The sequence below is a fragment of the Xyrauchen texanus genome, chromosome 40, assembly GCF_025860055.1.
Source record: "Xyrauchen texanus isolate HMW12.3.18 chromosome 40, RBS_HiC_50CHRs, whole genome shotgun sequence".
In the NCBI taxonomy this organism is placed as follows: Eukaryota; Metazoa; Chordata; class Actinopteri; order Cypriniformes; family Catostomidae; genus Xyrauchen; species Xyrauchen texanus.
Window position 1 is genome coordinate 7,333,359 of NC_068315.1, and position 13,164 is coordinate 7,346,522.

Consider the following 13,164-nt stretch of genomic DNA (forward strand, 5'->3'; position numbering starts at 1 on the left):
GTTGCACTCAACCAGGATCCCAAATTGTATAACACTGTAAGACAGTTTAAAGCACTGTTGCTGACTAATCAAACTGCAAGTAGATAGGCAGCCACATTTCAGTTGCACTATTTAGAAATAATGTGTCAATGCAGTTTACAAAGATTGTGGTCATAATTAATTAATTTATATATATATATATAAAAACAGTAATATTTATGAAGATAAAACATGGCATATTCACACATAAATTTATCAGTTTAGCAACAGGAATTTCAGACACAGGAATTAATTTGTGAAAATGAACAGTAATTCACCATGATACATCTTACTTGTGTAGGACTCTTAGGGGATAGTTCACCCAAAAATTAACACAAACAGTGATATTATGCAGATTGTCTCACTTTCATCTTTTTTTCCATACAATGGAAGTGAATGGTGACTGGGACTCTCAGCTCTAACATTCTGCTTAACATCACATTTTGTATTTCACAGAACAAAGAAATGAACATGGGTTTTAAACAACATTAGGGTGATTAAATAACAACAGAATTGTCATTTTTGGGACAACTAACCTTTTAACAGTGAGACATGGCTGAAGGACTCACAATTTAAAAAGAAACAAAATCCTTCATTGGAACTGTTTTCACATGTGATTGCAATTTGAAATGTATTTGAAACTATTTCACGGGTCTGATGAATGATTGATTCTGATTGGTTGACAGATGTTCTAAGGTATGCAATTATTTACAGCTATGAATTAGTTCCAGGTCTTGACCGCATAACGGTTCCATATCACTTCACGGAATTATTTCAGTTATTTCAAACAGGCTACCACAGCAAAATAACGAGTTAAAACAAAAACATTGGCAAAGTAAATTGGATTAGAACGACAATGTCTATAATATCCTAAATGCATTAATATTTCAAAGCATCCTTGCACACACACATAGACCTATACACACATACACATATACACACACACACGCACACACAAACATATACACACACACACAAGCACAAACTCACTACTTTGTTACTCCAGTATGTGCTCCAATTAAGGAGTGCAATTCTCTGAAGTCTCCATTGCTAGTTCTAAAGTTACATTTTCGAACTACCAATAAAGTCTTGAGCAGTATCAAAACATCACACTGAATCTGAAGAAAATAGTTCCACTCACAACATTTTCTGGATGAAAAACAGAAAATGTCTCGAGATAAAGTGGCCCGTCATCACTTTATTCCTTTCATTCTCACTATAATTGACATTTTCCTAAGCTAGAACTAAACTAAAATGTAATTTAGCCTTTAATTCAGTTAACATTCTCAATTTTATTCCAAGTCTCTGGAAATCCCTTTATATCCCAAAGTTCTTGCCCACATCAAACTACCATCATCGCTGCCTCGACTCCCTCAACTGACTCTATGCATTGCCTCATATCACCACACCATAAAATCCCACAACACTGAGTCATTACAGCCCATGACGACAGGAGAATGCATTGTGTTGTGCCCAGCCTGTCCGCCCACCGAGCGCAGTAGCTATGTTTAATATCCCATAATGCTGACAACAGAGGAAAAGCACCCACTAATGACTCATTGCCCCAATATAATTTGCTAAAGGGCCTTGCCACACAGCAGGTAAGGGGCCACAGCTGAGGAACAAATCACAAACTCCCAGGGGGCCTCAGTGACTAGAGGCATATGTGCTCAATGAGAGAGCTTGCAGAAAGCACTGGTGATTTATGTACCTGCATTATCAGGTTTGTTCCTGTTGGGTTCAGGGTTGACCTTCCCTCATCTACCACTTAGTTTTTACTGTTCTGAGATCAGCACAATGACAGTTAAGAACTAATATCTTTTGCAGGGAAGCAGTGCCCCTGAACCAGTGAAAATGAGTGTAAAGGAGCAACTGCACTTGTTGATTATAGGAATAGTTCAACCAAAAATTTTAAATAATTTATTTACTATTTAATATCTTTACTAACTCTCATGTCCCAGAGAGGCAGCTGCTCTGTGATTGTCTCTCTCTCTCGAACCGTCATCACCGGCCGTCTTTATCCCTCACGTGCCCCCATCAGGCTGATTGGGGATTGTGTCTTGTGCCCCATCTGCCGGTGGGTCATCCAAGCCGTGCTCAACCTGGGAGGAGGCAGGAGGATAAAAACAACAACAACAAAACAAAATAGGTGAGGGATAAAGGCCAATATGGAGAGACAGAGAGAGAGAGGCGAGAAGCAGGGGCGTCGGACTGGGGGGGTAAAGGGTACCGAGTACCCAGGGCCCGAGGCAGGGGGGGCCCCTTAGAAGTCAGTTTTCTATACATACATATTTGGTACGGGGGCCCAGCAAGACGGTTTGTACCCAGGGCCCAAAATTTGGTGCTACGCCCCTGGGCGAGAGAGAGGAAAAAAAACCTCACTCACTGGTTCTCTGATGCGCTGTCATGTGGTCCCCGATCACTCCTCCACCCTCTCAGGCAGACGGCAGCCGCTCCTCCCTGGGCGGACCAGAGTCAGACCGACCCCCAGCGGACAGAACGCCCCTCCGATTTTTCGCTCCAGGCGGTCGGGGAGTCGCTTCCCTCCTCCCCTCGCAGATGGCGGTCCTCTTGACCCTTCCGCATTTCTGGGGAATGGCAGGGCACTCCTCCGAAACTGGCAGCGGCTCCTTCGCTCCAGGTGGTCGTGGAGTCCAGTCCCACTCGCGGATGACGGCTGTTCTCCAGTCCGAGTGGTCCAGCTACTCAGTTCCCCGGTGGATGGCAGCGGCACTCCCCTGGGTGGACGGCAGTGTCGAGGACTCCGCAACAGGCATCCCTCCTCCTTCCGGGTTTTGGCACCAATGTAAGGGGGTTAAGGGAAAGGAGGAGGCAAGAACCGGCATGGCAATATAAATAATAGTTTAATCAAAAACTGAACCAAAAACATACAAACATAAACACACATAGCAGCTGCCTGTAATTCTCTCTCTCTCTCGAACCGTCATCACCGGCTGCCTTTATCCCTATCGTGCACCCATCAGGCTGATTGGGGGCCGAGCGTGCGTTGTTGCAACCTGGCCACGCCCTCCTCCGCTCTACATGCATGTATTTATTTATTTATTTATTTTGCTCAGAGATGGCTCTTAATGGTATCAAAATTGTTTGTTTCTCTTAAAATCCCTTTAAGGAAATACAAATAGACACAAATTCGACAATTGTTGACATGCAATAAGAGTATAGATCTATAAGATAAGTGTGGATGGTATAGCTCAGATCATTTGGAGAAGAATTTGTTGAAATATCTGAGTTTTGATTACAGACATTTTGACACTGTTGAGATCTCAGAAACTCCAGAAACATGTGAGATTATTATCTGAGTTATTATCTTTCTCAGGAGAAAAGTCTGTAACCCCTTAGAGGACAGGGAGGGAATTTATTTTCTGAAAAAGTTTTGTGTTTCAACGTGATTTTTTGGGTTTACTCAAGAGCTTTTTCAGTCTCTTCTGAAAATGAACAATGGTTTTACTACAGTAATCACAGTTCATCTATAGTATTACAATACAGTTAAATCTCACTATCCAAAACATTAAACATGGTTTTACCAGGTAAAAACATAGAAAAAGCCATAGGAAAACCAAAACCACGGTGATGAAAACCAATAATAATGGGTCCAATAATAATAGTCAACTTATTATTGAATTGCAAATGCAGTTAACAAAATTAATATTGCATCTTTTTTGCAACATTGAAATGCACATTTGACAGTAAAGCATTGAGTTGGGATGCAGGTGTGAATTTATTGATTATAACAAAAAGAAAATCTGTAAAAAGTTAATTAACACCTAAATATTTAAGGAGCTGTTTTATAACATTCTGTCAGTAGGACATTGTAAATGACATTTATCGAATTGTTGAATTAATGTTTTCTGTTAAAGTTTATTAGAATTTAACATATTTACAGAGAATACAAACTAATAGGGTTGTCCTTAATTAATGGGGGTCCAGGCTTTAAAGCCCTTTTGGTCAAATCTCTTTTTCTTATGAAATTTTACAACAGTTCTTACATAGTTTTCAAATTTAACTGTAGTAATAGTTACATTAATAACTAAGCAGGTAAAACCAAGCTCCTCATTACCAGTTGTAGTTATGTTTTCTAAAAGAAAAGAAATATATATTATTCATATAGAAACTAAAACCCAACTTCCATAAAAGTTACTTTTATACCACTGATATATAATATTTAATATATCTATATTAAGACACTAGTAACAATTTTTTTTAAAAATATTGTAACAGAAACTGTAACACCACAGTTTCTACAGATAGTGTTACTAACTACAATGTAATAAGAATGGTGATGTGTGGATTAAAAAGCCTGCAATTACTGTTGTGAATGACACAATGTTTTCCTGTTTACCTCGTCACTGCATTTCAGTATGTCGGAGCTGTTTAATCTGGTTTAAACAAGATTTACACGGAGCCTACAATGTTTCCATATCTCGTGCTGTGTCTAGGGTCTGCACAGCTCAAGCGCAGAGCAATGCAGGTTTGTCAGTGCTGCGCAGGTGCACCAGTCCTGCTCTGCTCTCGCGCTCTGGCCAGAGGATGCGCTGCGCAGTTTAATTGGTTGTACTGTTTCATCACACTTTTGGATTATTTGGTGTTCCCCATGCACAGCAGTAAATGGCAGTGCTGAGAGTGGGGGAATTTTGGAGTTGTACAGTGGTATAAAACAGTCGCAAAATGCGACCATTTAGTCGCATCAGCCCACTGCTTGACCGACCACCCCACTACTTGATTGGCCCATTGGGAAAAGTCCCGATGCTCCAGATGGCCAGTCCATCCCTGTAGTGAACAATGATTAATGTTTTATTTTTTTTGGTAGGAACCATGATTTAAAAAAACCATGGTAACATATACCAGGGTACTTGTACTGTAACACAATTTTGGTTTTCCTGTATTATTATGATAGTTTTACTAAAAATAATGTGGTTAAAACATGGTTACTGTAGAAAACCTTTATTTAAATGATGTGGTTATGGTTTTACGGTAAACCGTGCTTACTGTAGTAAAACTCTGGTTAATTGTTGTAAGGGATGGATAAAGCTATTGTGAGAGAATCCAAAATAACTGTAAGGGAACACAAGCTATTGTGAGGGTCAGAGAACACAAACTATTAAGAAAATGAATTCCCTTACTGTATCTTAAGGGGCTCTGTTGAAAAGCAGGAAACTCAAGAACTTTAATTTTAGCCTACTTAAATATTAAATACAAGTATATTACTTTAAACAAAAGTTCCCATTTGCTCTCCATTTAAACTCCATTAACTCCATTATATCTATGACTCTCTTTCTTCCTTGGAACAAAAAGGAGAAATATTCAAACTGCTTAAAGACATTTTTTGACCAGGGACTGACAATCTTCAAAAAGGACAGTAAACTTAGTCACATTTTTAATACTTGTGCTTCTACTTATTTAAGTTTCACAAACATTTTACACAAAAACTTTAATTGCAGTGCGTTCCTTTTTTTCCCTCTTTTTTTCTCCTTTTCACAAATATCGGTAAAGCCCCTTGCATATGACAACAACAACTTTCGACAGTGCAACCAGCAGCAGAACAGTGGAGTAAAGACCAGCTGTCAAAGTCTTTGAGCAGAGATTGAACATCAACCCAAAATCCCACAGGTGTGCATGCCATCTAAATTGCTCCACCAAAACCACAGCTGCATAATCATGTCACAAGTACGCAGTACCCAGTTTTAAAGATTTCTCTGCTGCAGAGCTATAGAAACCCAACAGAGCTGCAGCCTGACGAACGTGGCGTAACATTCAGACCAGAAGTTCATGGAGACTGACTGCTTTTAATTCAACAGTCCCTAATCACAGTCGTCATTATTTGTCATTGAAATCATCTCACCAGCTGTGCCATGTGCAAAATTGCTCCTTTATTGAGATGTAAGACATGGTGTGCATGTGTGTTATTCTTTCAGGTTGCAAGAGACCTCAATCGGTTAGTGTCCATGCAACAAGAAATAATAGAAATGAAATTTGCAGATAGCACATTTATAGCAGTGTGCATTATGTGTAAGACCTGATGGTCAAGCATACTTAATTCAGTTTGTAAAACACATTAAATCCAAAGTTAAATTAAGAAAAAACTCTGCCAGAACTGCAATATAGCCAGAATGTGACTCATGTAGACGGTATCCAAAGGCACTGTTGAATTTAAATGACAAGGTAGCTACAAAACAGAAGAACTTTATACCAAGTTTCCAAAGAGAATGGCATTCCAAAGTGAGATGTTCATGAGCCTCCCAATGTATCTTGAAGTTGCAAAACACTTGCTCCAAAAGCTTCACTAGGCAACAACCAAGAGACAGCACTCAATTTGATATCTCAGGGCCGTGCACATATTTTGCCAAGCCTCAGAGCAGTTTCTTGGCATTGCGTGTTAAACTGCCTTTTCTTGTTACGCCATCCGTTAGGCTTCTAATGACATGACAAAGACCAAGAACAAAAAGTGCTGCAAGGCTCCATTCATTGCGTTGAGGGCTGAATGACTGTATTGGCCTTATTTCTCTCAAATGTCTGGTGGAGACAAATTGACTTTGTCTCTTTGAGGTGTTCCTCACATTTGTCATGAATAATATACTGCCAGATGAGTATTCATAATGTATGTGTATGACAAGAAAAAGATTAATGACCACATGAAAATTCCCAAAATTTCAGTTTGTATGTTCTGTCTTACTGTATAACAGACAGTGTGCCCATAAAAATTTGAGCAATTTAAATTCCACCCTTTTTAGCTATGTCTGTTATTTAAACTGCAGTTAATTGATTGCCAGAAATAAATTTTCATTTCAAATCTTTCACTGAATGTCACGCCTCATCTTAAACTGAAATGAGTCTCATTCTGGGTTTTAAGGCCCGACAATAACCCAAAAAAGAGAATTTAGATCATGCAGTTAGTTTAACAGTGTTCTAGGTGTCACAGTTATTGATATGCCATTAGAGGAAATCTCTGACTAATAGCCGCAAGCCCACATTGACCTGTTGTCGCGCTAATGAAAAATGACAAACGTCAATGTCGGCTTTGATTTATTACAGCAAGCAATTACAGTCTCAGTGGCGGATGTTGTGTAAAAAAAAAGATGAGAGTTTAATCTGCCAGCGGATGTTTGCTGGAGGAAACTGTACATCAGAAAGCCACATGAGAGTTCTATTCTTCCTGCCTGGTGAATCACAAATGGGGAAACTGATAGCAGAGATTTTGCTCTAGGTCATGCCTGAATTGGATTTGATTCTGTAGCCAAGTGTTTGATAAATTATTGCTCTGCCAGTCTCCACTTTAACTCTAGAGGAAGCACTGCTTGAAGAGAAATCTGGATGAGAGCTGTTATACAGTTTTAAAGATGTTTTACCATTATAGATTATACAAGTTTATACATACATACACTACTGTTCAAAGGTTTGGGGTCACTTGGCTGAAAAGTTTCTCATGATCTTAAAAATCTTTTGATCTGAATGAGTATTCTTAAATGTTTGAAATTAGTTTTGTGGACAATAATATAATTGTGCCAACATATTTATTTAATTATAAAACCAAAATAACCGTGATTATGATTTTTGCCATAATACTTGTGTCTCTAAGGTTTAAAGAATCAGTCTAATGAATCAAAATTTTAGTCTTAATAACTGAATGGTATACGACAAATCTATATTTTAAGAGTAGCAGATACACATTCACAAAATGTAAAAAAAGTTTTGATTTAATACATGTTTTTTTATAAACATTAAACATGTTATAAAAATAGTATTGTTTTGTTTAGAAGGTCATTGGGAAATATGGAAACATAAGCACACAATTTGTTTTAAGTGGTCCTTGAAAAGAGAATTATCATACACTAATATAAACTCTAACATGAGCTCTAGAAATATTGTTAGTGCTTGTAAAGTCAAAGTAAGTCAGATAAAGCTACAGAGGTTTGCAAGTACACATGCTCATCAATAGATGATTTACAGCTAAATTCTGAAAGAGTTCAAGTCTTCATGGACGAGAGCCATGCAGATACTTGCTAGCCATCAGAGCATTCAAGGGTGCCTCAAGGGTGTGGCATCCTTGGCTGCCCTGTAAGCGCGCTCATCAGTCCTGCCTCTATTCTCAGCAATGTTGCTTTTATAAGCTGTCATGATATTGGTTCATAGCCTCCTGGGATACTAAATTCTACTGAAGGTGCTAAGCGAAACAACGAGGAAAATGGCAGAAAAGAGAGTGGCTTTAAAAAAAGGCTTTACTGCTCTTACTGATTTACAACATAACTTTAATTGGGTTGTAAAATCAGAATCCAGTGTTGTTTCAGGAATGCCAAGATGTGATTCCTTTACTGTTTACAGGAGGAGCCAGGCGGTAAAGGACACTGAAGTGAAAGACGAACAGAGAGAGAGAGAGAGAGAGAGAGAGAGAGAGTGAGAGAGAGAGAGCAGAGAGAGAGAGAGAGAGAGAGAGAGAGAGAGAGCGAGATGAAAAGAAACGTGTCCAAAAAGTAGAACAGAAAAGGAGAGGTCAATTTAACAGATATTAAAGATGACAATCAAAAATGACAATTCTGGCATAATTCTATCACCCTCATCAAACCTGTATGCCTTTCTTGCAGAACAAAGAAATTCATATGGCTTTGGAACAACATGAGGGTGAGTAAATTGTGACAGAATTGTAATTTTCCCCTTTAACAGTCCCTTTAAACTGATACAGTCATAAATGAACCATAAAACGCTGTCCCACAACAGTATCTTTCCATACTAGCCATTAACCTTTCTCTTTTAAAGCCAACATATTTTCTTTTCGTGCAAGACCTCCTAATATCGTAGAGAAGGCAAATGACTAAGTTAACAACCGTGATCATAAAAGTTCGGTCCAACAGCACAATAATAACAAAAAGTTATTTTTATCAACCAAATTGATCTGAGCAATTACCTTGCAGAAATAAACCAATTATAAAAACAATCTAATCTAAAAGCACTAACAACCCTCATAGCAACAGTTTGCACTTCCAAAGGCATCAAGCCTGTAAAGATTGTGGTGAACTCCCGAACTCTCATTGTCCGGCTTTAGAAAATCACATTCTCCATAAATGCTGCTCTCCCTCCAATAAATTACATCTGTGCTTAAGATACTGCAGTATTATCTCACTCATTATTCTGGAACGGTGGGTAAGGTTGAATTTTTATAGGCAGTTTATCTAATTGGATGAGGTGTACGAGGGTAATCCCATCTACAGAGTGATTTACACGCACTGTCATTGCGTACTGCACTCAGACGAACTTCACTGTAATCATATTGTATGTGCTCTCACTTTCCAGCATGCTCTCTCATTCTTGCTCACTGTCTCACTGTTTTGAAAAAAATAAAAAATAAATAAAGAAGACCATCAAGAGATGCAAAGTCAAGTCCATTCAAGGCCTGCACTCTTAAAAATCAAGGTTGTTTAATGATTATTTGCAATACCCTAGGTTGAGCTAACAAGCTTATTTTGGCTATTGTATTTTTCTAATTAGTTTTCAGAGTTGAGTTGGAAATATGGTTCTTTGAAGTGTAAAATATTATTGATGTTATATTATAAGTTCTTCTGATACGCATATTGGTTCCAGTATTCTGCACATACCTGTAGATTGTTTTCTAAAGAACTTGAGAATAATGGCCCCTGCACACATCCTACGAAATCAAAGAATGAACAGGTGTGATGTCATTTAGAACAAAATCTGGCAAAAAGGTGCTTTTGAGATCATTTCAGTGGTTCGTAACATCTTGCCAGGGCATACTTTCAGAATAAACTTATAACAGGCTGGAAAACACCTTCTTACTGCCATTGGTCCACATCATTGGTATGTGTGACCTGGAGCTTCACCTACTTTGATCCCAACTAATTCCATTTAAGTCAGTAAAGATCAGTCAACATGAACACACCGGCGTACAGAGCTATTAGCATGCTGATGCAAATATACCTAAATCTGTATAATCGTTTGCATAGAGACATTTATCAAGAACATTTAATAAAAAAATTTTTATTAGTCTACAAAATAAACCAAATCTACTGAAATACACTCAAGTGCACATTCACTCTATCTAAAGGCAGCTTCACTCACATGCTGCTGAAAGCCATTCACATAATGTAAGATATGCCTATCATCATTATTTTATCTGTATTCTACCCATTTACACTCTTTTATATTCCATTCTTTTTATTAGTATCAGTGTCATCATGAATTATAATGCAGTGTGTAATCAGTGCATATTATGACCATGTAGAGTATAGCATGTTAGCGCATTAGTGCCATGATTGCAAAAGGTAAACATTACAAATTACACATTAACTACTGCATATACTGTACTGTATATTACTTCCCCTTGTGCGAACTTCGATACATTTTTGTCCTCAAACGACCTCCGAGTAACATTTTTAAATTGATGCACAAGGTTAAATCATCATCGATTGGTCAAAACAGCTTCTTTTACAAATCTTGTGTGAATTCTACTCATTGATAACACATTTTAATGTACAGTATATCATAGTCTTGTGCATCCTCATATTTAAATACTCCTCTAAAAGCTTTCTACAGTACCGTGGGGGGTGTCTGAATGTTCACAAACAGTATGTCTTTGCTCAAGTGTTTCTAACTACTTTTTAGCTGTGACCAAAGAACAAAGAAGCACTTCACTGTGAGTGTGCCGGAGTTTTAAAAAGTGCTTTGTTCTCCTATGGTATCAGGCTGCAAAACCCCTTTATAACCTTTTAGAAACCAGTTGTAGAACCTTTTAATAGGGAAAAATAAACCTGAAGATTTTTCAAGACATTAAACATCAGCCTTTTTAAATAGTACATTTGTTGCAAAGTAGAACTGTTGTTTTACAAATCAACAGAGGCAATATATTTAATAGGAAATTAACATCCTTATGTCTTTATAATTTATTCAGTTCTTGTTTCCTATTAGCCACTATGCCAAGTGAGCTAAATGGCTGCAAGCCATTCCGTGTCCGCCCATCATTAATCTTATAAATTGAAATATCATAACTGCTGTGACCATTCACATCACTTATGCATTAAATATGTACAGCTAAAGAGTGGATGAACGTTTATGTTGACTATGTAATGGGATCATTTATATGTCTAACAGGTCGGCTTAATTTAGTTTGCGGCTCTCTTTCCTTGTGCTGCCACAAAATAGGATAACTCTTGCTAGGATAGATGAAGGAGCTGAGAGAAGAAGGGTGGAGAGATGGAAAAAATGAGAGCCAGTGTCTCTAATTAGCCATGCAAATCCTCAAGCTGGCGTATTGAGTTTTGAAATGAAATTGCTCCTTTGGATCTGCAGTGCGTGAGTTAATCTCTAAGCACATGCCTGGTTGAAGACAGTTTGTCGGTCTGAAAAGAGAGTTCAAGAGGTTTCATACTGCTGTCTTCTGTATGTCCCTCTGACTGAGCCTGTGCTGAACATTTATCCTCTACCGACAGGCCTTCAGCCCCTCCTCCATATTAATCAGGCATTTATAAATTATTCTCATCTCTTATAAAGACCAGATATGCCACTGAGTGCCAAAGATTGGTGCACAGAATCGGATCTTGCATGATAAATAAGATGGGAAAATATGCTGAAAAGACCAACAAAGATGGTCAACAGTATGTTATGTTTTGACATTGGTCTTCAGCATTGCATGATGCATGATGATGTCTCCAGCAGGCTTCTTATCTATGATAACTAGCAAGACTCAACTAGCTTCACTAGAAAGACCATGGTGATCAAATAGCCAAGTTTTGGTAGTGAATAGCAACTTCTTAACTTAAATTTTAGCAAGCAAATCTTCCTCTGTCAACAATAACATCATCAGAAAGACCATATTTGTCCACCAGCTAACAGCATAACTATGCTGGTTCAATATCTAGAACAGCACTAACTTAAAAAAACAGCCTGGACTAGCTTGGAAATTCATGCTGGTATAAGGTGTACTGTTCAAAATAAACCACTAAACCACAGAGTAGGGGTTAGTCAATATGGGTTATCAATGACAGATTCTTATAATTTTACTGTGGAGCGGAGGGGGGCGGGGCCGGGATAGAATGTTGCATGCCCGGTCCCCAATCAGCCTGATGGGGCGCTGAGGGATAAAGGTGGCCGGTGACGACGGTTAGAGAGAGAGAGAATTACGGGCATGTCCGTCATGTGTGTGTTTATGTTTGTGCTTTTGGTTTAAGTTTTCATTAAATTATGATTTATATTGAAAAAAAATAAATAAAAAAAATAGGAGAGGGAAAAGGCCAACACGGTGCGACAGAGAGAGAGAGAAGAGAGAGAAGAAGCTCACTCACCGGTTCTCTGATGTACCGTTGCGTGGTCCTCGAACACTCTGCCACACTCTCCGGCGGACAACAGCCCCTCCTCTCCGGGCGAACCGGAGTCAAACCTCTGACCCACAGCGGACAGAATGCCCCTCTGCTTTTCTGGTGGCACCTGGGAACATTGCTCCACCCCTGGCAGCGGCCCTACCGCTACAGGCGATCGGGGAGTTACTTCCCTCCTCCCCTCGCGGACAATGGTCTTCCCTCGACCCCTCCGCGTTTCTGGGGGATGGCAGGGCACTCCTCCGCCCCTCGCAGCGGCTCCATCGCTCCAGGAGGTCGGGGAATCCAGTCCCCACTCGCCCCGTGGACGGCTCCGTCACCCGGCAGATGGCAGTGGCATTCCCCTGGGTGGACGGTAGTGTCGAGGACTCTGCAACAGGCATCCCTCCTCCTTCCCGGGTTTCGGCACCAATGTAAGGGGGTTAAGATGGGCAAGGAGGAGGCCAGAACCGGCTTGTCAATATAAATAATAATTGAATGAAAACTTAAACCAAAACACACATGACGGACATGCCCGTAATTCTCTCTCTCTCGAACCGTCGTCACCGGCCGCCTTTATCCCTCACGCGCCCCATCAGGCCGATTGGGGACCGGGCGTGCGACATTCTAGCCCGGCCCCGCCCCCCTCCGCTCCACATTTACCTTTGGATCACATCAATCTTAAATATTTTGGCACATAAACATGAATGAAGGAACACACACCTACACTGGTTCTCAGTTTGTAAGGCAGACAAATCTACAATATGTTCCAGCTCTCACTAAAAAACAAAAGAAAAAACAAATAAGCTTAGTTCATATGCAAACACAT